At 45.7% G+C, this 25,690-nt stretch overlaps 1 long non-coding RNA gene across 1 annotated transcript; it reads left to right on the plus strand.

Annotated features, from left to right (window-relative positions):
- Window positions 1–1,354: 1,354 nt before the first annotated feature.
- Window positions 1,355–22,329, plus strand: LOC119467794. The gene is made up of 3 exons (XR_005196417.1): window positions 1,355–1,792; window positions 15,719–15,723; window positions 22,318–22,329. It is a non-coding gene; the product is annotated as an uncharacterized LOC119467794 (long non-coding RNA).
- Window positions 22,330–25,690: the final 3,361 nt, after the last annotated feature.

The following is a 25,690-nucleotide window of genomic DNA, read 5'->3' on the forward strand; positions in this document are numbered from 1 at the left end:
CCTCCCCTTAGAGGCTGTAGATAGTCAAATTCCGCATGACCCAAAGCAAACTCCTGATCTTCTCACTCCGCCCTGATCCTCCTGCTATATTCCCCACCTCAGTAAAAGATAACTCTGTCTGTCCACGAGCTCAAGCCAAAACCCTTTGTGTTCCCTTGACTCCTCCCCATGTCCAATCCATCATCATTGTCAGGAGTGGTCTTCCTGTTTCTGCCCTTACCTTCCTACAGCTCTTTCTCAACACTGCTGCCTGAGCAACCTTTGAAAAAGAGAGTCAGGTCATATCGTTTCTTGGCTAAAAAGATTTCAGTGACTCCCATCTACTCAGAACAAATCCAAAGTCCCAACAGTGGTGCACAAGGCCCGACCTGATCTGCCCCCAGCCGACTCTCTACCCTTTGCCCTCATTTCTGACCCCTCTCCTTCTCGCGCCCTTGGCTCCAGCTCCCCTGGTTTCCCTGATGTTCCTTAAACATGACAAGCTCACTGCTGCCCCAGGGTCTTTGCGCTGTTGCTTTTCCTGCCTGCAGTACTTTTTGCAGATGGCCCCAAGACTTGCTCCCTCATTTCTTCAGAGATCTGCTCAAATATCAGCGGCTCCATAATATCTTCCTTGGCTGCCCTATTATCAGTGGTAACTCCATGTCCCTAGAGTTTCCTATGCCCTTAATCTGCATTTTAAAATTTCACAGCACCTACCCCCATCTCATTTTCTATATTCACTTATTTGTTTGTTTATTGCCCATCTCCCTGGCTAGAACCTGAGTTCTATGAAACTGAGAAGTGTGTGCCCAGCTTACCACTGCAGCCCCTGAGCTGGGAACAGGCCCTCTAAAGTAATTAATGAGACTCTGCTCAATAAATATTTGTAGATCAAACCAACAAGTAAGTGGATTTATATTTACTTCCACATGGATTTCAGGAATATGTTCAAGACGTCATCTAGTAACGAGAGTTGTGAACTGGGATTCTGAGGAAACAGCTCATTCCTGACTCCTTACTGACCTTTTTGTATGTTTTCAAAGCAAATATGCAAAGCATGAAGACCTTCAAAAACCCTTCTCTTGCTTCTCAAAGCCTGATTCAGCTTGCAAAGGCAGCAGGGCCCTTCCTTTTCTTGTAGGAAACCTGAGTCTCTTAGATGGATTCCCCATATGACCTTGGTCAAGCCAGGTACTCTCGTTGGGCCTCAATTTCTCCTTCTGTGAAGCCTCCAAAGTCTTCCAGCTCTGACATTCTATGATTCATTTCCATAAAATGATGAGTTGGCTGTGGCACTTTGACCTCACTGGGGCAAACATTTCAGATAAGCAGGTCCTGCTATCTCAGGAGCCTTTCTCTTCACCTCCATCACTTCACATGAAACCCAACACCAGAGTTTCTAGGACAGCCTCCTCATTGATAAAGTGTTCCCTGACTTCTCAATGAGCTTGTACACTGTAGCTGCAGCGATAATGGGCTATATCTGGCCGGCCCGGAATCCTGCCCATGTTCCAGTCAGTGCCCTGGCTATCAGTTGTCTGCTGAGCATGAATGGCCAGAGGCAGAAAAAGGACAAGGAGCCATGCTGGTGAGAAGTGGAAGTGATTAACTTATGTCGCATGCTCCAGCGTGAGTTGCAGCCAGCGATAGGCAAATGTATGTTGACAGCTGCCTTGGAGTTCACACCACACCGTCAGCACCCTACAGGAAACAGATTACTCCAGGGCTCGAGAGCTCGTTGACAGCTGGAGCTTTCTGATAAAGTTGTCAGAAAGTGAAAAGGACAGTCCCAGGAAATTGTAAGTTTCCTGTCCTTGGAGGTGTACTGGTAGAAGAGGAGGAACAATGGCTGGAATGTTGTAGACGAGGTTGAACGTACACTGATGGGCTGGGTGCAGTCGCTCATGCCTGTAATCCCAGCACTTTTGGATGCCGAGGCAAGCAGATTCTCTGAGCTCAGGAGTTCAAGACCAGCCTGGGCAACATGGCAAAAACCTGTCTCTACTAAAAACACAAAAACTTGGCTGGGTGTGGTGGTGTGTGCCTATAATCTCAGCTACTCAAGAGGCTGAGACACAAGAATCGCTTGAACCTGGGAGGCAAAAGTTGCAGTGAGTCGAGATTGCACCACTGTACTCCTACCTGGGTGACCAAGCAAGACTCTGTCTCATTTCAAGAAAGGAAGAAAGAAAGTAGCAAGTGCAGTGACGGGTGGATCGTGTCTGTCCTGTTCTTCACAATGTCATTGTAACCTAGCATGATGTCCTCTTCTGTGCTTAAGGGCTCGGGGTCAAGGTGTATCTGTCTGGGCAACTGTTGGGGCCCCAGGAGATGGTGGAATGGAGGGGAGGTGGTATAAGCAAGTTGGACTAAACTTCTAGAAGGAGAGCCAGGATCCAGGTGTCAGGAAAGGGCAAAAATCCAGAGATAGAAAGAGCAAGAAATTCAGGGTGGGAAGCAAGAATTCACAATAAGAGAATGGGGTAAAGTGAAAACAAGTCAAGGTCAACTAGAATTGGAGGACAGTGGTTCTAAGTGGTCACTTATAAACTGGAAAGGGTATGATGTCAGGTGCATTGGCCTAGATTTAAAAATGACCAGAAGTGGGGTGTACATTGTGCCTTGCTGATAACACTGCACTGCAGAACAGTAGCAATCATCTTTTAGGAAGTCCAGTTCAGAAAAAACAGAAAGGCTAATGGGCCATATTTACCACCACCTAAAATGAAATGCCTTTGTTAATTTAACTCTCATGAAAAAAATACAGATATTCTTATAACTTGGATTACATACTTTGTGCAATGTCACTTAGAAAATTGGTACTGCTTTTGGCCACTTTGATGTTACTCTCCAGGCCTATTTGAGAAGAAGCCATGAGGTGGCAACTTCCTAATCTTTCACCTCAGTATAGCCCAAGCAATGAGCGCGAGCAGACCCTTGTGGGCTATCCACATGATATCATCTCTGCTGTAGAACTTCTCCAAATGGAATTTCAACTTCAGAGAAAACAGTATAAACTACATGGTTTCATAAGGAGTCCACAAGTCTGAATACTTATTCTGTTACCAGCCCCACCCCTCTCTTTTTCACTTTGATTTGCATGTAGTTTTGAGTCAGGCCAGAAAAAGCACTTAAAGCTTTCCATTTCATGACCCCACCCTCCCAAAGGCGCGAGCCCTGTTGGGCTTTGGCATCAGTCTGAAAGATCGTGCGCGTTCTGTTTCTACCCGAGCATGTCACAGGAGAGAGCCTGACCTGGGTGGGGTGAGATGAGGAAACTGGATGACTTCCCAGCCTCTCATGAGTCAGGTGTTCATGGCCTCATTCTTTTATTCAGAGAGAATTCCTGGAACCTAACCCGTTTTCTGATATCAATGCAAAAACACCTTTAGCGCCAAGTGGCGCCCTTTGGGGTCACATCGGTGGACCCTACAGGCAGCCTCCTCTTTGGAATGGGAGAGATGGGCTGGGAGAGACAGCCAAGAAGCCCTCTCTGCAGAGTCTCTGGGGTGATGGTGCAAAGTTTAAGTTTTACTCTAAGAGCAATGGGAAGTTATTACAGAGTTTGATGCAGACAGGCCGTGATCTGACAACCATTTTTAGAAGATAGCTCTGTCCGCAGCGTGAGTGATGAAATCGAGGGAGGGAGGGTATGAGGGAGACCAGTTAGGAGGCTACTGAGGTCTCCATCCACTTGAGTATTCATTCATTCTCCAAATATTCCCTATTTGGAGAGGCTCCCTACCCTCCCGGAGCTTAGGGATGAGAAGGACAATAAAAAAGTAAACGACTCTAGAAGAGATCGTTTCAAAGTGTGATGAGTGCTGTGCAGAACTTGAACAAGGTGCAGTGATAAAAGGGAATGGAGGGGAGGTGACATTCACTTCAGAGGGCTGAAGGGATGGCCTTTCTGAAGAAATGGTATTTGTGCTGAGACCTAATACTGGGACTGTGCGAGTCATATGAAAATGTGGAGTGGGGATGGTGTGGGGGGTGTTGCAGGTAGAGGAAACCATGAGTGCAAAAGCCTTGAGGCAAGAATGAGCTTGGCTTGTGACCAGGCAGTGGGATCTAGGGAGAGAGGTCGTCAGGGACCAAGCTAGGCAGCTCCTTGAAGCCCCCAGTTAGGAGCTGGGTTTTCCTCTGAGGGGATGAGGAGCCATAACAGAGGGTTGAATGATGGAATGCAGAGGTGGCAAACTATAGCCAATAGGTTATGCCAGCCCACCTCCTGCCTGTGTAAATAAAGTTTTATTGGAACACGGTCTCAGCCATTCAGTCACATGTTATCTGTGGCTGCTTTCACACTACAAGGAAGAGCTGTAGTTGTGACAGAAACCAGCTGGCCCACAAAGCCTAAAATACTTTCTGTCTTTCTGGCCTTGTGCAGGAAAGTTTGTTGATACCTGATCTAGTTTGTATTTTCAGAAGGTGACTGACTCTGACTGCTATGTGGGGTGGCATCATGACATGGAGCTACAAGGCCACTGTAGGACAAGAGATGAAGATGAGGTTGCTCCTTTGCATCAATGCCTGTGGCTGATGTCCCCCTCCTCCATCAGACAGAGGGAGATGGTGGCTCGGACTGATGGGCCCATCCTTCTGGGTGCACACTGCTTCTAAGGTCAGAGGCTGCCCAGCACGCTGTGGCCAGCCAGGCGGACTCTGCTTTGCTGGGTGAACTTGGCAAGAGGAGTTCACTGCTGCTTGTGGAGCCTCCGCCCAAACCATAACTGCCTGTCTTTTGTCTGTGACACCTCGTCACCAATTTGGGGCTTAGGAGACAGCGTGGGCCAAGCAGCTGCTTCCCATTCCCCACTTGTCCCATGTCAGCAGCCCATCGTGACTGCCAAGCGTGCCCACACCACTCCCAGCAAACGGCAAGGGACACTGTGAGAAAAGGATCTAGTGTCCAAATTGCAGGGCAGTTTGCTTTTGTTTTGTTTCTTAAGAAAAATATGAAATAAGTAAAATAGTTGAGTATTGTGTTAGAAAATTAACCCCAAACATCTGGATTTTTGGTACTGTGGTAGCTTATTTTCATTCTTTTGTTTCTAACTGATAAATATTCACAAAATAATTTTTTTTAGTAAGGAAAACCATCCGTGTTATATAAAGGCATGGTGAGGATGAGGACAGGGATAAGAGCAGAAGATTTGGAATATCACAGCTGTCCCAAGTAGATCCCTCTGGTGGAGCTTATTTCAGCCAGCATTTATTGAGAAACTACTCTGTGCCAACTATTTTCAGGTACTGGGGAAGCTCAGTGGAATAAAACAAGGTGTCTGCTGCCTGGGGGCTCACGATCAGATAATGACTGTGACAGGGGCAATATGACAAAATAACTAAAACAAACCACTTGTGATGTCTTTCATCCTTACAACATCCCTCTAATGTAGGTGTTCTTCCAATTTTAAGTTGAGATTTGAAGAGGAAATGCCAGAATTGGGATTTGAAACCACATTTATTTGCCTTTAGAGCCTTCTGCTCCCCTTTGGATTGGTAGAGCTAGAACTAGTAAGTATGTTCCAGGGAAGCAGGCTTTAGTTCACGAGCAGAAGGGCAACTAAAAAGGTGATGTGCTGTGTGTCCACGTGGTGTGTTAATCAAGGCCTACAGAGGCATGGCCGAATCCAGATCCTCGAAGGAGATTCTCAGAAATTAATCTCTCTCCATGTCTTGGATCTGCTTTTCCCTGGCTTGACTGCAGTAGCAAGTAGTTTCTTCCCTATGGAATGGCAGGCTGCCATTAGGAGCTTCAAGCTAACATTCTATCTACTTCACAGAGTCTCAAGAGAAAGAGAGCATCTTTTTCTCAATGGTTTCAGCAAAAGTCCCAGGACTAACTCTGATTGGCCTATTTTGAGTCACATGCCCATGTCTAAGCCAATTTTTGCAGCCCCATGAATGTGGGACTCTCATTGAATAAACTCACCAACACACATGGACTGAGAGCAGTCCTCACCCCCTATCTTCTGAGGTCTCCTACTACCACTGTTCCCAATAGTACAAAGGCATTGGGCTCTTTGGGATCTTTGGATCGGAGGTCATGGGCTCCAGTACAATGGAAGGAGGGTGGATTTGGAGTTCAACGGCTTGGTTAGTCACTTACTGTGTGACCTTGATTAAATAACCTTCTCTGAGCCTCATTTATAAACTGGGTATCATAGCACCTTCCCTGTTGGCTGCAGGGATATTAAACAGGCACTGTCTGCACAGCAGATGCTGAGTCTCAATATCGAGCTCCTGGAATAGGAGCCACTTGGACAAGGGCTGTTTGTAAAGGCCCGGCCAAGCCAGTTTCCTTCTCCTGCTTCTCTAGCTCCAGCCAGCTCCCCAGAACAATGTTCCCAGAATGAATTGGCTCAGCAACTTGTAGAAATGCTTCCAGAAAAGGCAGTTCGTGATCAGGTCCTATGCTTTGCAGGGGTCTATGTTAGACACAGCTGAGTGGTAGAAAATGCACATTCTGGGTCTTCTTCATGGCATCATTAGGGGGAAGGTGAACAGCTGATTTCAAGTAAAGGAGGTTACCCTAGATATTCGGTATGGGCCTGCTTCGATCCATTCAAAGTCCTTAAGAGCAGAACTGAGGCTTCTCTGAAAGAAGAAGAACTTCTGCCTGTGGACAGCAGCTTCAGTTCGTGCCCAAGTCCAACCTGCCCTTCCTGACAGCACTCCAGTCCCCACAATCATGTAGGCTGATTCCTTGCAGTAAATCCTTTAATATATATCTCCTACTGGCTCTGTTTGTTTGAACCCTGGCTGATACAGACTTTGGTACTAGAAGTGACTTTAGAGGATCATGATCTTAAGGAAGAGTTTTCCAAATTGGTTCAAGGTTTTCTGGAATTGGTTATCTAATCTGATTAGATTTTAAAACACTAATGACCCTGTTTTCAGTGACAAAGAATAGCAGTCCCCAATGTTTTTGGCATCAGGAGCCTGTTTCATTGAAGACAATTTTTCCATGAATGGTTGGGGTGGGGGATGGTTTCAAGTTGAAACTGTTCCACCTCAGATCATCAGGCATTAGATTCTCATAAGGAGCATGTGACCTAGAGCCCTTGCATGTGCAATTCACAACAAGGCTCACACTCCTATGAGAATCTAATGCTACTGATGATTTGACACGAGGTAGAGCTTAAGCGGTAATGCCCACTCACCCGCCTCTCCTTACCCACTGTAGAGCCCAGTTCCTAAGAAGCCATGGACCAGTACCAGTCCATGGCCCAGGGGTGGGGGACCCCTGGCAAAGAGGACACTGGTAGTACATGGTATGCCATGGCAATATAGATATGCCAAATACTGCCATTGATGAGGAAAAGAAGAGTAAGCCTGAAATACAAGAGATCTATTAGGGTTTCTCTCAGTACTACCATGTCCTGTCAATCTAATTTAGGCAGGACTATTAATGGCCTACACCATTCAAGAATGAAAGTTTGGGTCACTCTGCTAGGTAAAGAAGCATGACCAGCTGAGGTGCTTGCTGAGGGCAGAGGGAATATGGAATGGGTAGTGGAAGAAGGTGGTTATAAATGCCAGCTATGGCTATGTGCAGCTGCAGAAATGAGGACTATAATAGTTATAAATATTTCTTCCTTATTTTGTTATGAACATATTTGTATATATCTGTCAAGCAAGTATTTTTGTTTTCTTACCTCCCGTATGCCCTTACCAGATGACATAAGATGTATTAATAATTGTTTACTTTACATCACAGTATTTAAATTGCAGGCTACCAAAGGGAAGGGTGAAGATCACCCAAGAACTTTGCACATTCCTCTCGGAAAAGGGCTAATGTGTTTTCAGTTGTACTCAGGGTGTTTGTATCACATTAGATGAAAGTGTGGCTTAGTGATCTTGTTTATTTGGATAATTATGTATGGTTTAGGGAGATGATCTGGATGCCAAGTTGACAAGGGGTAGACTGTGATGGTCAGTTTTATATGACAGCTTGGCTAGGCTTTCATCCCCAGTTATTTGATTAAACCCTAATCTAGGTGTAGCGGTGATGATATTTTGTAGATGTGATTAACATTCATAATCAGTTGACTTAAAATAGATTATTTTTGGTTATCTGGGTAGGTCTAATTCAATTGAAATGTCTTACAAGTGGAACTGCAGTTTCCCTGAAATCCTGTGAAATTTCCCTGAAATTCTGCCTGTGGACTGCAGCTTCATGATGTGCCCGAGTTTCAGACTGCCCATACTGACAGCCCAGTTTCAGAGTGCCCAGCCAGACCCCGCAGTAGTTTAAGCCAAATCCTTGCAATAAATCCTTTAGTATGTATCTCTTACTGGTTCTGTTTCGATGGTTGCACTCTGGCCAATAAACTCCTATTTTCCAGAAGAGATTGTATAGAATTGATGTTCATTCTTCTTTGAATGTTTGGAGATTTCTTTTTTGACAGTTTTTAAAAATTACAAATTTAACTTCCTTAATATTGGAGCACTATTGAAATGATCTATTTCATATTGGGTAAGTTGTGGTAGTTTTTGTATTTCGAGAAGTTGCTTCATTTAATCTAAGTTGTCTAATTTATGTGTGTAGAGTTGTTCTTTTATTCCCTTATTATTGTTTTGATGTGAGCAGGGTCTGTAGGAATATCCTCTGTTTCCTTCCTGATGTTGGTAATTTGTGACTTTTCTTTTTTTCTCTATCAGCCTTGCTAGAGGATTAGAAATTTCATTTATTTTGTATGAAGAATCAGATTTTTATTTCATTGATTTTCTTTGTTTCTAGTTTCGCCATTTTTTGCTCATTATAATTTCCTTTTTTCTGTTTGTTTTGGATTTATCTTGCTTTTCTTTTTTAGGTTCTTGATATGAGAGCTTAGGTTATTGATTTGAGACTTTTCCTCTTTTCTGACATTTGCACTTAATGCTGTAAATTTCCTTCTCAGCACTGTGTTAGCTGTTTCCCATAAATTTGGTATGTTGTATATTGTCATTCAATTCAATGGATTTTTTATTTCCTTGAAGACTTCCTCTTCGATTATTTCGAAGTATGTCTTTTTATTTTCCACAAGTTTGGAAATTTTCTTATTATTTTTCTGTTATTGATTTCTAGTTTGATTCTATTGTGTTAAAAAAAAAACACTGCATCTGATTTCAATTCTTTTAAAGTCGGTGACATTTTTCATGGCCCAGGATATGGTCTATCTTGATATGTGTCTTGTGGGCACTTAAAAATAATACGTACTCTGCTGTTGGTGGCAAAGTGATCTATAAATGCCAGTTCGATCCTATCAGTTGTATTGTTGAGTTTTCTATATCCTTGATGATTTTCTGTACAACTGATCTTTCAGTTGTTGAAAGAGCAGTACAAAGTCTTCAACTATAATTGTGAATTTGTCTATTTCTCCTTTCAGTTCTATCAGTTTTTGCTTTACATATTTTGCAACCCTTGTTTGGTGGACACACATTTAGGATTGCTATGACTTCTTGATGGATTATCTTTTTTGTCATTATATAATGTCCCTGTCTTCTCTCTGATAATTTACTTTAGTCTAAAGTCTACCTTATTATTTATTAATATAGACACTCCTGCTCTCATTTAAGTAATGTTTGTATGATGTTTCTTTTTCCATCCTTTTACTTTCAACCTGTCTATATCATCATATTTGAAGTGAGTTTCTTGTAGGCCTCATAGAGTTGGTCATGCTTTTTAATCCACTCTGACAATCTCTGTCTGTTAATTGGTATAGCTGGCCCATTTATATTCAATATAAATATTGATATTATAAAGCTAGGTCTGTCACTTTTTAATGATCTGTTTATTCTCTGTTTTAATTTCTTTTAAATTCTTTTTTTTAATTATGATTTTAATGAGATGGGGTTTTACTCTGTGCCCCAGGCTGGAGCACAGTGGTGCAATCATAGCTCACTGCAGCCTTGAACTCCTGGGCTCAAGTGATCCTCCCATCTCAGCCTTCTGAGTATAAGCACCCAGATTCTGTTTTAAATTTATTTGTTTACTTTCTTCTGCCTTCCTGTGGGCTCCACTAGCATTTTTAAAATCCCATTTTGGAACAGACATGGTGGCTCACACCTGTAATCCCAGCACTTTGGGAGGCCAAGGTAGGAGGATCCCTAGAGCCCATAAGTTAGAGACTTGCCGGGGCAACATAGCAAAACCAGCTCTCTACATAAAGTTTTGTAAATAATAGCTGGGTCCCATGGTACGTATCTGTAGTCCCAGCTACTCAGGAGGCTGAGGTGGGAGGATCACTTGAGCCCAGGATATCAAGGCTGCAGTGACCCATGATCATACCACTACACTCCAGCCTGGGTGACAGAGTGAGACCCTGTCTCTAAAAATAAAAGTAATTCCATTTGATTTATCAGTTGTGTATTTGAGTGTATCTTTCACATAGACTTTTGGTGGTCGCTCTGAGTACTGAATTGTGTATATGTAACTTATCAGCCTACTGATGTCATCATTTTGCCAGTTTAAGTGAAGTATAGAAAACTTAGCTCCCTTTCTGTCCCTTTACCTACACTTGTTAGCAACTGTCTTAAATTTTTCTTCTACATACATGCAGAACCACAGCAGCCAGTGTTGTAATATTTGCTCCTACAATCAAACATAATTTAGGAAAGCCTATTTGGGAGAAAGGGAAATCCTGTTTAACTTACCAACATTTTTGTTTATGATATTCTTTCTTTTTTCCTGATGTTCCAAAGTTCCTCCTTTTATTGCTTTCTTTCTGTTCTTTTTATTATGGCTGTTTTGAGATCCTTTCCAGATAATTCTAATATCTCCATCACCTTGGTATGGGTATCGATTGATTGTCTTTTATTCATTCCATTTGAGATCTTCCTGCTTCTTGATATGTCAAGTGATTTTTTCATTAAAACCTGGAAATGTTTGTATTCTGATGAGACTTGGGCCTTATCGAAGCTTTCTCTGTACCTGGCTTTCTCTGACACTGTTTCCACAGGGGGATGTGTGTGGCATTCCTCGTGATTGACATGTGAAAGTCGAAGTCCAGGTTTTCCACTCAGCCCCCATGACACCAAGGTGTGGGGGTTCTCATTACTGCCGAGTGGGGGGTGAGAGTTCCAGCTCCCCAGCAGTCTCTGCTGACATTTTGATGGAGGTGGCCTCATCGCTGCTGGGTGCTGCTAAAAGTCCTGACCCTCCCAAGAACTTCTTGGACACCCTGGAGAGTGGAGAGAGAATGAGATGCCTCATTATTGCGGGGGGGGGGGGATGAAAATCCAGAGGCTCCATGTGGGTGGACTCTATGAGGGTGGGGAAGGGTGAGCTGATTGCCAGCCAATGAGGGTGAGGCCTCTATCTCTACTGGGCCTTCTTGGAAACCGCTCCTGCCAGGCTATTGAGATCCTCCTTACAGCCTCTCGAGTGGGGACATCTAGGCTCCCACTCACCACTTGCTGGCGTGGTTTGTGCGGTGTTTATCTGGAGTAGAACAGGGTTGTCTAAAAGTTTTCTTTCTTGCTGAGCTGCCCTTTCCCTGGCCAGCTGGTGAGGGACAGGCTTTTGTCGGGGCTTTCTTTGTTGGTGTTTCCAGGTCACCAGCTTCTTCCGCTCCAAGTCTCTTCCCAGGACAATTTGATTCCTATCCAAGCTTGGAGGTCTGTGCCCACATTACTCAGGGAAGTCGCAGAGCACCGGACCCGCCTCAGAGGATCTCCTGAACTTGGAGAGAGATGATTATGGATTGCAGACAGGAAGACAATATGAAAACTAGAAGAAAAAGATGTCATTCGTACTTCGAGTATGTGTTGGGTGTTTGAAAACTGATTTTTTCATCATGTGTCCAATCTTTATTGTTTCTTTTTTTCCTTTTTGTTATTACTATGAAAAGTTCACAGTCATTGTAGAAAAATGAGAAACCAAGGTTAAGCAAGAAAACATCAGGCAGGAAGATTGCTTGAGCCTAGGAGTTCGAGGCTGCAATGAAATATGATTACACCGTTGCACTCCAGCCTGGGCAACAAAGTGAGACCCTGACTCAAAAAACAAAAAAATGTACAATAAAGTTGAACTTTAATGGGAATCAGGAAAAAAATGAGAAGAACACATTGACCTAAATAAGAGATACTTGGAGTCCGTGTTAAGTCGCAGGTTGTATGCTCACAAAGCCGGCCTGCCTGTGTCCACCAATGCAGCCCCTCTCACGTTTCTGTTTCCTCCCTCTAAGCCTTCAGGAGCACCTGCCCAGTGGCAGGTCCTACGCTGAGTACAGACAGTGGAGGTACAAGTCACACCTGCAGAGCAGAGCCTCTGCCTGTTGACAAGAAGGAGGATAGGCTGCCCCAGGCAGAGGGAGTGGCATTGCAGAGATGCAGAGACATGCACAACTTGGTGCAGTCCTTCCAGCGTTGCTGAAGCATTGCAGGGAAGGAGGCTGTGGCTCTGGGCTGTGCAGTCCTAAGTTTGCACCTGTTCTGTGGGCCACAGGAGAGCAGAGTCTGAGACGGGGACAGTGTTAGTTCGCTAGAGCTTCCATGACAAAATACACAGACTAGGGGGCTTAAGGAACAGACATTTATTTTCTAACAATTCTGGAGGCTGGAAGTCTAAGATCAAGGTGTTCGCAAGTTTGGGTTCTCCCAGGGTCTCTCTCCTGGGCTTGCAGGTAGCCACCTGCTCACAGCCCCTCCTCTGTATATGTATAGACCTGGGGTTTCTGTGTGTCCCGATCTCCTCTTCTTATAAGACCACCGGTCAGATTGGATGAGGGCCCACCTTAATGGCCCCATTTTAACTTAACTATCTCTTTAGAGGCCCTATTTCCAGATATGGGCATGTCATGATATACTGGGGTTTAGGACTTCAACATAAAAACTTCTGGGGTGGAGAAAGAGACACAGCTCAGCCCCTAACAGGACGTGAGCAGAGGAGTGACTGGATTCTAGTATGTGACATAATTGGATTTCTGGCATCATGGAGGATGGATTGCAGGGAGAGGGGGGCTCAGAGACTGCCAGAGATTTTTAAAGAAAAGAAAAGGGATGGTGAAGATACAAACCAAGGTGGGAGCCATGGGCATGGGGAGCAGCAGGTAGGTCAGGGCGAGAGGGACAAGCAGAGAAAGGCGGCAGGGGCGTCAGGGAGCCCACGCTCAGGAAGCTCCTGGCCTTGGCTCCCCTCTAGGAGAAGCCCTCTCGCTGGGATCAGCCTTTGAGGCTGGCCTGCCTCGTCTTACTTCTTGATCTGATCCGGTAAACCTGTTTGCTGCTTTCCCCAAACAGAATGCGCCCGAAGAGATCCACAGGAACACACAATGCAATTAAATTTCTGGAAACTAAAGACAGAAAAATATTGTGAAACTGGGTCAGCTGCAATGTAGCTGATTTACAGAGTCAATAATAACTCCACAGGTGTGTGCAGAGCGGCACACTCCTCCTTAATGGACCCTTTTTGCCAGGTTTTCTGTATCAGAATTATGCTAGTTTCACAAAAGGAATTTGGAAGCTTTCCTTTCTCTGCACACTGAAATGCTCTAAATAGCACTGGAGTGATCGTTCCCCTAAAGATTTGGTTGGGTTCACTTATGGGCCTGGTGAGTTTCCCCCCTTTTCACATCTTCATGAAGGTGGTCCCTTGAGACCATCACCACAATGAAGATGACGAGCACTTCCATCACCCCCAAAGTCCCCTCGTGCCCTCCTGCGTGCAACCCGCCCCTCCTCCACCCCCGTCCCCAAGCAATCCTTGGCCTACTTTCTGTTATTATAGATTTGTTTGCATCTTCTAGAATTTTATGCAAATGGAATCAAACAGTACTTTCTTTGGCCTCTTTCACTCAGCATAATTATTTTGAGATTCATGCATGTCGTGTGTATCCAGAGTTTATTCATTTTTATTGCTGAGTAAAATTCCATTGTATGAATATACCACCATTTGTCTATATATTCACCAGTTGGGGGACGTCTGAGTTGTTTCCAGTTTGAGACTATTATAAATAAAGCTGCTATAAACATTCGCGTACAAGTCTTTGTGCAGACATATGTATTTTTTCCTCTCTTGGATAAATACCTCAGAGTGGCAAGATTGGGCCATATGGTAGGTGTATGTTTAATGTTTTAAGAAACTGCCCATTTTCCAAAGTGGCTATTCCACTTCGCATTCTCACCAGCAGCATACGAGAGCATTCCGGTTGCTCCATATCCTAGCTGGCGCTAGATACAGCCAGCCTTCCTCTGATTTTTTGAATGGTTGCAAATTGACAACTTTCTCAAATTCTTCTCTTTATCTTAGACTAGGCTGCCTATCTGACAGAGCCACCAGCGAAACTCAGATACTGGTGTGTCATTCCAGGGTGTGAGCTGGGGGAAGACTGAAGGAACATGGGAAGTGAAGCGGGAAAGGAGAGAAAGAAAACACAGGGTGGTACATGATTGAGCTGGTCACAACTGCAGAGCGAAGCACACCAGGTCACTCAGCCATGCAACATCTCCAGAGGAGCCAGGACTAGAAGAAGAAGAAGAAAGAGGCATCTCCTCGTGATTTTCCATCATCTGTCTTTCACTGGTCCAAACTGACCCTAGGGCCTTAACTCTCCTGGAAGTGTTGTGGTCCCTTCAGACAGCTTCTGGGGAAGCCATATGCTACATCCCAGGGCACAGTGCTTTATCTGCATCTAGAAAGAGTGAGATGAGCCAGAGCCTCTGCATGACTGCTTGGGTTGGACGAGAACGCTAGAGTTGCTGTGGTTCCATGGAGGGTAAGACGCCAGGCCTTGTGGCAGACGTCACCCTGTAGCAGGATGTCACCCAGATGGAGCCTGTAGCAGTTAGAAGATGAGCTGGCATGGAGCCTGGGCTCCTCTGAGCAAGTAAGTGAGGCTGGGGGTATCATTGGGGTGCAACCAGTGGAGCTGAGTCAACCCGGAGAGGTCTGTGAGTTAAGTACAAGCTTCAGGGAGAGTTTGCATCTGTGAACTCCTCTCATCTCTGACACAGTCCTGGGATGTCAACAGGATGTAAAATCTGAAGCCCTGGATTTCAGATGTGGGAAGTCCGGTCTTCTCCAAGTGACCCATCCAGGATCACAGATCAACCAAGGGTGGCACGCATGGGTCTTCAGACTCTAAGCCCAGTGCTCTTTCCACTGTGCTATGTGGTTGTAAAACATTCTCAGATTTCCATTTCCGGGACTGTGTTTGGTTCCAAGGCACCTGCTGGAAGACAGAGCAGCACGTCCCAAGTCTTGTTTCCTATTTTCATCCACTTTGGGGCAGTGGAGCAGCAGCAGATCCAGGTAAAAGGCTGCCCAGGGGCCTCATGGGAAGGAAGTGGGGGATGTTGAGGTCTGGTCCCACTTTGTGTGACTTTGGGCTAATGCTTGTTTCCCTTGGGCCTTGTTCACTCCCCTACTCCTGCCCTCATTCATTCAGCAAACATTTGGTAAGAGGGTACGACCTATGTGCCAGACATTGTGCTATAGAGGGAATATCAAAATGAGTGACATGGTCATGACATTTCTAACTCTGACCCATGTTACACGGGAAAATTATTAATATACATCTTATAGCGACATTGGGTGAATTATAATACATGAATTAATGCACGTAAAGCACTGATAGCATCTGCACATCACAGATATTCAATAAATGTGACAATGGTGACAATGACAGCAATGATGACAAAGACAATGGCCTCCTGGGAAGCTGAGCTCCTTAGGTCTTCGTCTGTGAGTGGAGTGGGCAGTAACTCACAGGAGTTAAGAACGTGTTGTCTGTGGAGTCATACAAACCAGGGTTTGTTCTCAACTATTAGCAGCTCCTTGAGCAAAATCCTTCCTTCTCTGTGCCTCAGCTGCTTTACCTGTAAAACTGAGCTTCAACTATGTCTTTCTGAGGAAGTAAGGTAACACCTGTGAAATGGACTGTTTGCAAAAATGACCCAATTTTTCACACCCTGCCATATCCGTGCCCCTTTGCCATACTTCCTGTCAAGTGGCAGAGTCTCTTTCTTCACTTCCTTCAATACTGATGGCCTTGTAACTTGATGTGGCCAACTGACTATTCCTTCTCACTTTGAGTAAGTATCTCTTCTTATTCTGGGACCTCACCACCACCCTATGAAGAGGCTCAATCTTACCAGAAGGATGAAGACACATTAATCAGTCATCCCTCTTGACCCTGCCAACAGTCAATCAATCCCCAGAAGCAGAGGCAGCCTGCTGGCCCACAGCTAACCACAGACATGTTAGACAGTCAACACCAGAAGAACTGCCCCACTGAACCAAACTTGTACTGCCAATCCACAAAATTGTGACCAAAATAAACGGTCGTGATTACAAATCACTATCATAGGCTGTTAAGTTCCACAGCAACAGCTAACCAACACAGCATATAAAATGCTTGGCCTAATTAATGGAAGCCATGATGAAGATGATAATGATGGTGATGATGATGACAACAGTGCCCATGCTTTGGCCTCTGTTGGGAACATAAGAAAATGTTGTATCATGACTTCTTCTGTCCTAAAGGAGCTCCTAACACTATGCTATTTAAAGGAAAAGAAAGACAGCAAACAGTGACTTCCGACGAACTCCCAGTCACTTGCTTGTTCTTCGAAGTCTTGACCAGCTATTACGACCTCACGCCCCTGCTAAGGAAATTTGACTTTGCCTCCACAGTGAAGAGTTATTGGCAGATTCTAAGGCTGGGAATGATGGGATAAGAGATGCTTTAGAAACACCCTGCAGAGAAAGGGTCAGAGGAAGAGCCTGCCTGTGGGAGGTCTTACGTGGTGGTTGAGGGGAGCAGTGACACCAGCCTTCTGCTCACACCTGCCATGGCTCCCCAGTGCTCTAAGAATAAACTCTAGACTCCACAGGGCCTGGGGTGACTGGCCCTCTACCCTTTTGAACCACTCTTCCCCATTCTCACTGTGTTCAGCCCATCCTGCCCCTCTTAGCTCCTCTCTGTGCCCTGATTCCTCTTCCCTTGGTGCCTTGGCACATGCTGTTCCATTGCCTCCCCTCCCTTCTTGTGCTCATCCTTCAGATCTCCATAGCTGAGATGTCACTGGACCCTTCATCTAAGTCAAGTCACCCTGATATGCCCACTTAAAATCCCTGTGTCCGTCTTTTGTGGCAGTCACAATGGTTTATACTTGCCTATGTAATCCATGAGTGATGGTTCATGGGTATCTGCCCCCCCCCCGCAGGCTCTGAGCTCCTCTAGGGAGAGGCCAAGTCATGGCCCGATGCCTGGAGTGCATCAGGCATAAATGGAATAGTTGTAAAATGAACAGACTCCCTTGAGTAAAAACCCTTTGGGGCAGAACACCCATGTGCATATTCAGAATCTCCCAGTCCTGAAATCATGTGGGAGGAGAAAGAGGCCACAGTTCTTAGAGCTCTTCCCTCAGAAGACAAATCAGTCTCGCCCTGGAAGTGTAGCCCAAGACTCTGGCACCAGTTTTATAGCTTAAGGACACATTTAATCAGGCCAATAAATAATCCATTCCACCAGCCCTGGCAGTTGTGTGGAAGGTCCTTAAGGAGAGAGCAACATCGAGGTAGAACATTGAGTTCCCCAACCCCAAGGACATGAAATTCTCCTGAGGGGTTTTCATCATCTAGACAAACCGGGAATGCTTTCACAAGCCTTGCTTTGCAAACAAGCCTGTGATCAGAAACAAACAAATAGCCTCTGTGTGGACATCTGACATCTAGGAGACTTCATCGGGGCAGCTACAGGGAGACAGGCGCAACAGAGAAACACACAGAGCTGAAAGCAACGAGACTCTGTGGCCTGACCCCACAGTTCCCAAATAGGCGAGTCACTGACATCTCTCCCCTTCATCTTACAGACTCCTTCTTCTTACTTGGAGCTGCAGGCTTGTGTGCAGCACTTATGGGCTTACGTGTCCATCTGTCCATGTCTCTCACTAGACCACCTGCACCAACAGGGCAAGGACAGAGCTTACTCAGCCATTGTTTCCTACTCATAGTTCAGTGCTTGCCATGGAGCTGGCTCCATAAATGTTTGCTGATTGAATAAGCAAAGGAGAAAGGCTGAGCTATAAGAGGAGATGGTAAGGTCAAGCACATGTATACACGAAGGTAAAGCTGAAAGCATAGCAGAGAAATGGAATGGGGTCTGGAGCCTCTGGATGGAGACATTCCTGAAGCCTTCACCACCAGTGGAGTTTTCACTGGTGTGCTCCAGGGTATTCCCTTTGTTGATTAATCCAGGTCCACACAAAGACTGTTACTCAAATATTCTCCTCGTTCATAATAAATAGCCCCAAACTGGAAACAACCTACATGTCCATCAACAGGTGAGGAACAAAGCAATCAAGATATATTCATACAACCATCCATGTAATGGAATACTACTCTGCAACTCAGCCATGAAGGGAACAAACTGCTTGTTACGCACAGAATGTTCCTGACCCTCCAGAATGTGAATGTGAATGTGAATGTGAAGCCCTAACCCCAGCAGGCCTGTCTTTGGAGATGGGGCCTCTAAGGACATAATTAAGGTTAACTGAGGTCGTAATTAAGGTGAAGTAAAGCTCTAATTCAATAGGATTGGTGTCCTTATAGAGAAAGCACCAGAAAGCACCCTCCTCCCCCATTCCTCTCCCTCCCTCCGCTCACCCCTTCCCCTCACTCCCTGCACACACTGAGGAGAAGAGGTCAGGTGAAGACATAGTGAGAAGGTGACTGTCTGCAAGTCAAGAAAAGAGCCCTCAATAAACCAAATTGGCTGGCACCTTGATCGTGGACTTCAGCCTCTGGAACTGTGAGGAAATGAATTTCTGTCATTTAAGCCCCCCCGTTGGTGGTGTTTGTTATGAGAGCCCAAGCAGACTAAGGGACTGCAGATACACACCACAATACAGCATGCTGAGCATCACCAGCCTGAGTCAGAGGCCCACATCCAGCGTGAGTTCACTTAAATAAGGTCTGTGAGCTTAAGCTTGTCCAGCCCACCTTATTTTGTTGCTGTTGCTGTTCTGTTCTGTTTTGTTTTGTTTTAAGCTTTTAGCAGTCTGAAGCCGTGGTTTTTAGTTTCTGTCTCTAGTGATAAGTGGAAAAGGGATGAGGAAGGGACTTTCCTGGCCCAACCAGAAGCAGAAACTAAGAACCCATGACTATGTTCTCTCCCGTGGACCGCCCTAGGCAAATTTGTAATTACCCAACAGTTTCTTCTTGCCTATTGCACAGCCGAAATCCATTCACTGAGACCATGGTACTGCAGTAAAGACATTTCATTGACAGGAAATCGGCCATGTGGAAGAGAGTTATTGCTCAAATCACTCTCCCCAAAGGCTCAGAGGTTAGGCTTTTTCAAGGATAGTTTGGCGGGCAGGGGTCTAGGGAATGGGGAATGTTGATTGGTTGAGGATGAAATCATAGGAGTATAGAAAACAGTCTTCAGGTGCTGAGTCTGCCTCTGGGTGGGGGCCACAGAACTGGATGAATCACAGGTCTGGGTGGAGTCAGCCAGTCATGAGAAAGGCAAGAGTCTGAAAGGACATCCCAAAAGGTCAGTATTAGGGTCTGCAATAGTGATGTTATCTACAGGAGTAATCGGGGACGTTTCAAATCTTGTGACCTCTGGGACAGTGGCTGGTTACATTTAACTATATGCACATCTTAGCAGGATTCAGGCCCCCCTCACAGCCCTAACTTTGTGGACTTTCATTAGTTTTACAAAGGCAGTTTAATTTTAGGCTAGGTTATCATCATCCTTGCCATAAGTTTAAACTATAAAAAAGGTTAAACCTTCCTCCCAAGGTTAGCTTGGTCCACACCAGGATTGACCAAGGACAGCTTGGAGGTTAGAAACAAGATGGAGTCAATTATGTCAGATTTCTCTTACTGACAGAATTTTGCAAAAGGAATTTCACAACTATGGTGAAAAGATTCAGACCAGTGGCTGCCTCTGGGAAGGCAGGAATTGACTGGATAGGGGAAAGAGGAATTTTTGGAGGAGATGGAGATGTGGCATGTCTTGATGTGGGTGGCATTAGGTGCATGTAGACATGTGTAGAAGCCATCAACTTGTCCATTTAAGATGTAGGCATTTTACTGTATGTAAATTATATCTTAATTGTTTTTTAGCTGCACTAGATTCTCTGAGCTTCTTCTAATTCCTTTGCCTTTAGGATTCTGAGGTAGAGTGCAGCTACTCTGCAGCCTCACTTCTCTGGGCCTCTTTGGGGGCAGTGTGCTGTGACCAGAGGGGCCAGGACAGGAATTCACAGAGCTAAGCACTGGATGCTGGCCAGGGAGAGTCATGGGGAGCAGAAGCCGAGTGAAAGCAGAGGAAGCCCGGCAGTGGCCAGAAGGCAAAGCAGACACACAGAGAGAAGAAAGAAGACAGGCAGAAAAGGGGAAAGAGAGAGACAAAGGAAGACTAAGAGAGAGATGGAGAGAAGGGCAGAGAGCCCAAGAGTGACGGACGAAGGAAGAGACTGAGAGGTAGACAGAGACACAGACAGAGAGAGGCAGATTGCCATGTGTGGCCCCAGCGAGGCAACCATTTTGCATTTTGCTCGGTTTTCAGCCCTGACTTCCACATCCCATAAGGCCGCCTGAGTTCCAAGGCTGTCCCTGAGTCTCCACGACCCTGAACTATACTTGCTTCCAATGCAGACCTGATTACCTTGTGCGGACTTGAGGGAGGCCCTCTTTCTCATGCAGCCTGAACTGTGTCCCCAGTGCTGCGTGGTCATTTCTTTCTTGTGCGTCAGCCTCACCTCAAGGACTAGGAGTATCTGGAGGGGGGGAAGCTGCTGCCACCCACCTGCATCCTCCAGCAGGTGAAGGTCAGATAGCTGAGCTGAGCAGTTAGTTCATCATCCCTACCATGAAGCACTCGAGGGCACTGCCAGGTGCTCACAACCTTCAAATGTGCTTCGGACAATGGCCCCAGCCCCTGGGCCTCCCTGCTAGGTCCTGGTTGTGGGGCTGGGGAGAAACTGGTGGGGGCAACAGAGGGGGTGGGGTGGGAGCAAGATGCCCAGGTTGGAAAATAGTGGAGGCGTCTTGTGTGCTGGGCGAAGCAGGGTGGTCCCTAAATAGGAAGACTGGTCGCACAGTAGAACCACAGGCATTAGAAGGCAGGGCTCACTCAGCCAAGAGGTGGAGGGTGGGTGAAGGAAGGCTGTGGGAAGGCCTTGGGGCTGGTATGTTGGAAAGACCTGGGCAGGCGTGGTATGTCTGTTGCACAATTTTCCAGTGGTCACTGGACTCTGGCTGAGTAGCCAGAACCCAAATCCTCCTCTGCCTGCCTTCCAGACAGCCGGAAGGCGCAGGGTCCCAGCTGAGTGGATTAACGACCAATCACCACAAAAGAAGCCCAGTGTGAAATTTGAGGGATGGCAGCAGGTCCAGCTTCTGCTAGGACTTCTCTCATCCACTGCCAAGAGAGTTTCATCTGAAGACAACCCTAAGCACGTGCTGGTCATGTCTCCGTTTCGTGTCCAGGAAGGCCGGGCTTTCCGGAGTCTGCAGGGTGCTTACCCACCGTGGGCTGTTGTCTGCCTGACAGCCCAGCCCTGAGATTGGGGACTTTCCATCTTTTTCTTCCCAGATGGCCTGGTCTGAGGCCTTAGATCTTTGGGAATGTGTTTGCCTGTGTCCCGAGGGTGACGCTAAGGAGGTCTGAGTTCTCCTCCAGTCCCTCTGGCTGGAATGCTGTGAGTGTGGCTGGAGGATGTCTTGCATGTGGTTCCCGTTTGCATCTTCGACAGCCCTCCAGCAAGATAGGCGGCTGGCTGGGTTTCTGTTCTGATGGGAGCTGCGTGGGCGTTTTAGTCAACAGGGAGACTGGTCTTTGAGGAACTGGGGAGAAAGCAGAGATACTTTTCACTTCTCCCACCCCGCTTTATTCCACGTTGCTTCAACAACTGATCTTGGGTGTAGAATTAAAATCTTATTTTTGAGCAGATTCTGGCTGCACCACTAAGTTGCCATGTGACCTGGAGCCACTCACTTTGGCATCTCTGTGCCCCAGATTCCTCGTCTGGCTGTGCCTCTTCCCATCTGGTGATCCATGGCTTCTGTGAGCTCCAAACCTACCAGTCCTCTGAAAGAAATCACAATTTTCCTTGTGTTTCAAAAACCAAGGCTAAGAACTGATATGTAATCGTTCATATCTCCCCCAGCTCCCCAACAATGTAAGCCTTGGTTTCTCTATAGGTGGAGTGAGCATAATCAACGCTCCCAAGCTGCAGAAGGAACTAGCTCTTACGGAATTTGCAACCTGAAATAGGTGATGCAAAGATTTATACCAATATCTGCCCCAACCTTCCCAGGTCCCACACATGTAATTTGCTTGCCTGTGTTCCTCACAACACCCTGTGTTCCTTGGGCCTGCCCTCCCTCAGCAGGGCCTGCAATAGCCAGTCCTTACATTCTGAGAGCTTTGAGTGCACCTGGCCCTGTGCCTAATGTCTTGCATCCCTAATATGTTGTGGGTGATTACATCTCTGGGAGGTGGGAACCAGTATCACTTCCATTTTAAGGACAGACAACTGGATCACAGAGTTTAGACCACACGACTGCACCTAAGGTTCTTATTTCTCCCTAGGCTCAGCTTTTAGCTGTGCCTCAAAGCTGGGGCTGTGTGAGAGTGCGTGTGTGTGTGTGTGTGTGTCTGTGTATGAGTGCAGTGGGCTGTGTGTGTATTGACCTATGTGTGTGCTGGGGGTTGTGTGTTGGGTGTGTGTGTGTGTGTTGGGGGTATATCTTTTGAGGTATGTATTGGGGTATGTGTGTGTGTGTTGGTGTAGGGGAGAGTGTGTGTGTGTTGGGGTGTGTGCATATTGGGGTGTGTATTAGAGTATGTGTGTGTCAAAATGTGCGTTTTGGGATGTGCGTGTTGGGGTGTGTGTCTTGGGGCATATTTGTATTGAGGTGTGTGTATTGGAGTATGTGTGTGTTGGAGTATGTATGTGTTGGTGTATGTGTGTGTTGGAATATGCATGTGTTGCTATGTGTGTGTGTTGGGGTATGTATGTATTGGGGCATATATATATTGGAGTATGTGTTTGTTGGTGTGTGTGTTGGGATGTATGTGTTGGAGTGTGCATTGGGTGTGTGTGTTGGTTATATGCATATTGGGGTGAGTGTGCTGGAGTACGTGTATGTTGAGGTGTGTATGTTTTGGGGTATGTGTGTGTTGGGGGTGTGTGTGTTGGAGTATGTGTGTGTTAGGGAGTGTATGTGTTTTGAGGGTGTGTGTCTTGGGGTGTGTATATGTATTGGAGTATGTAAGTGTTGGGGTGTGTATATGTGTTGAGGATGTACTTGTTGTGTGTTGGGGGGTGGGCATGTGTGTGCATGGAATGATCTGCTGCATGAAATCACTGGCCCTGAAATGTAGTAAGTTCTGAATAAACATGGGTCATTGTGAAGGCTTCTTTTATTTCTTAACTTTTTTTTTTTATCAAGGTGTAACATTCAGCAAGGTGCACGCATCTTAACTGTAGAACTTGATTAACTTTTGCTTGTGTATATATGCACACCACCACCCCCAGGATCAATCAATCTGTTGGACACCTGCAGCTCCCCAGCAAGCTCCCTCCAGCCCAATTTCTCCATCCTCCAGACTCCTATCATTACAGATTATTTGTGCCTGGTTTTTGTCTCCATATAAATGGAGCCACACAGGTTGTGTGTACTGTGAGTATGCACGCAGGATGTGTGCACTCTTCTGTGCCCGGCTTCCTCTGTTCAGCATAAAACCTGTGCACTGAATCCATGCTGTGTATAGCAGCAGGCTTTTTCCTTTTGATGTGCTGTAGCATTGCATCACATGAACTGACCCCTCCGTGTCTATCCATTCTCCTGGTGATGGACATTTGGTCTGTTGCCAGTTGTGGCTATCATGTATCAAGCTTCTGTGAACAGGACTTCTGAGAACATAAGCACGGATTTCAGTTAGGCATCTACCTAGACAAGAATGTGCTGGGTCTTAGGGTCTATGCAGATTTAGTTTAGTCTTAGAATAATAATATGTAATATAATGCTGCCAAAAGTTTTCTGAAGTGGTATTAAGTGATGATCCACACAGCAACAGTTGAGGCTTCCACACCCACATCCACACTGTGCAGGTTGGTTTCTCCAGGAGCAGATGGGGCCATGGAGTTTGGGTCTGGAGATAGTGATTGGGGATCCACACCTGTGAAGAGAAAAGGGAGAAACAAGATGGGGCGGAGGGAGGAGCTGAGTTGTGATGCAGGTCAGACAAAACCCCAGTCAACCCAGCAGGGAGCTGGCATGAGAACTGCCCAGCAGCGGGACCCACATCCAGTGGAAACAAAAGGCTGACCTCTCAGCCCTGCTGCACTCAGCCACCTGACCTGGGTTGCCCCAGGAGGGCCATGGCCTAGGGCGGGGTGGCTCTCCTAGCAGAGGCAGACCTTGGAGGAACCGACAGCTGCAGGCCACCTGCTGACGGCAGTATAACTGTCAGTGTACCACACCTGCTAGCCATTTTAGTGGGGAGTGTGATGGCATCTTCTTGTGACTTTAATCTGCATTTCCAAGAAGATTAATAATGCTTATATGATAATTGGCCGTTTAGATGTGCTCTATTGTGCAGTCTCTCTTCACAGCTTTTTATCCATTTTAAAAACTGGGATGTCTGTCTTCTTTTTTAGAGACAGGGTCTCACTCTGTCACTAAGGCTGGAGTGCAGTGGTGTGATCACGGCTCACTGCAGTCTGGATCTCCAGGGCTCAAGTAATCCTCCCACCTCAGCCTCACAAGTAGCTGGGAGCACAGGCGCCGCTATCACACCCAGCTTTTTTTTTTTTTTTTTTAATTTTAGTAGAGATATGGTCTCACTGTGTTGCCCAGGCTGGCCTCAAGCTCCTGAGCACAACGGATCCTCCTGCCTCGGCTTCCCAAAGTGCTGTGATTACAGACATGAGCCACTGTGCCTGGCCTGTCTTTTTCTTATTAATTTATGAAAGCTCCTTATATGTTCTAGATATGAGTTCTTTTTCTTAAGTGTATTTCAAACATCTCTCAACCTGTTTGGTTAAGGAATTTTTGTCTGCCCCAGGGTCATGAAGATATTCTTGTATTTTATTTTCTAGAAGATTTTTTTTTGTTTTACTTTAGGTCTATGATGGATCTCAAATTAATTTGGGGGTATGATATGAGGTAGGTCCATCTTTCCTCCATATGACTGTCCAATTGAACTAATACCATTTATTAAATATCACCTTCCCTTACTGAATTATGCATCTTTATTGTGAATCCAGGGATTGAACACATGCGGGTTTGTTCCTGGGCTCCCTACTCTGTTCTGTTGGTCCACTTGACTAGGATTACATTATGCCACACTGTCTTCTTACCCTGGATTTAGGAAAACCCTTGACACCCAGTCCAGTAAGTCATCCAGCTTTGTACTCTTGTAAGATCAGTTTAACCATTCTGGGTCCTTGGAATTTCCATATAAATTTTAAAAGCAGCCTGCCAGTTTTCTTGTAAATACCTGCTGGAATGGGTTTGTATGAAACATACAGATCAATTTGGCAACTTAATATCATAATAATATTAAGCTGGTCAAACAACAAACAGGGTACAGTCCTCAATTTATTTAGGTCTTCTTTAACTTCTCTGCAATGTTTTATATCATCATAGAGGTCTTGTGCTTCTTTCATTAGACTTACTAATAAGTATTTGATGATTATTTTGGTATTATTATAAATAGCACATCAAAATTTTCATTTGTTAATTGTTGCTAGC

The sequence above is a fragment of the Cebus imitator genome, unplaced genomic scaffold (assembly GCF_001604975.1).
Source record: "Cebus imitator isolate Cc_AM_T3 unplaced genomic scaffold, Cebus_imitator-1.0 Scaffold332, whole genome shotgun sequence".
Lineage (NCBI taxonomy): Eukaryota > Metazoa > Chordata > Mammalia > Primates > Cebidae > Cebus > Cebus imitator.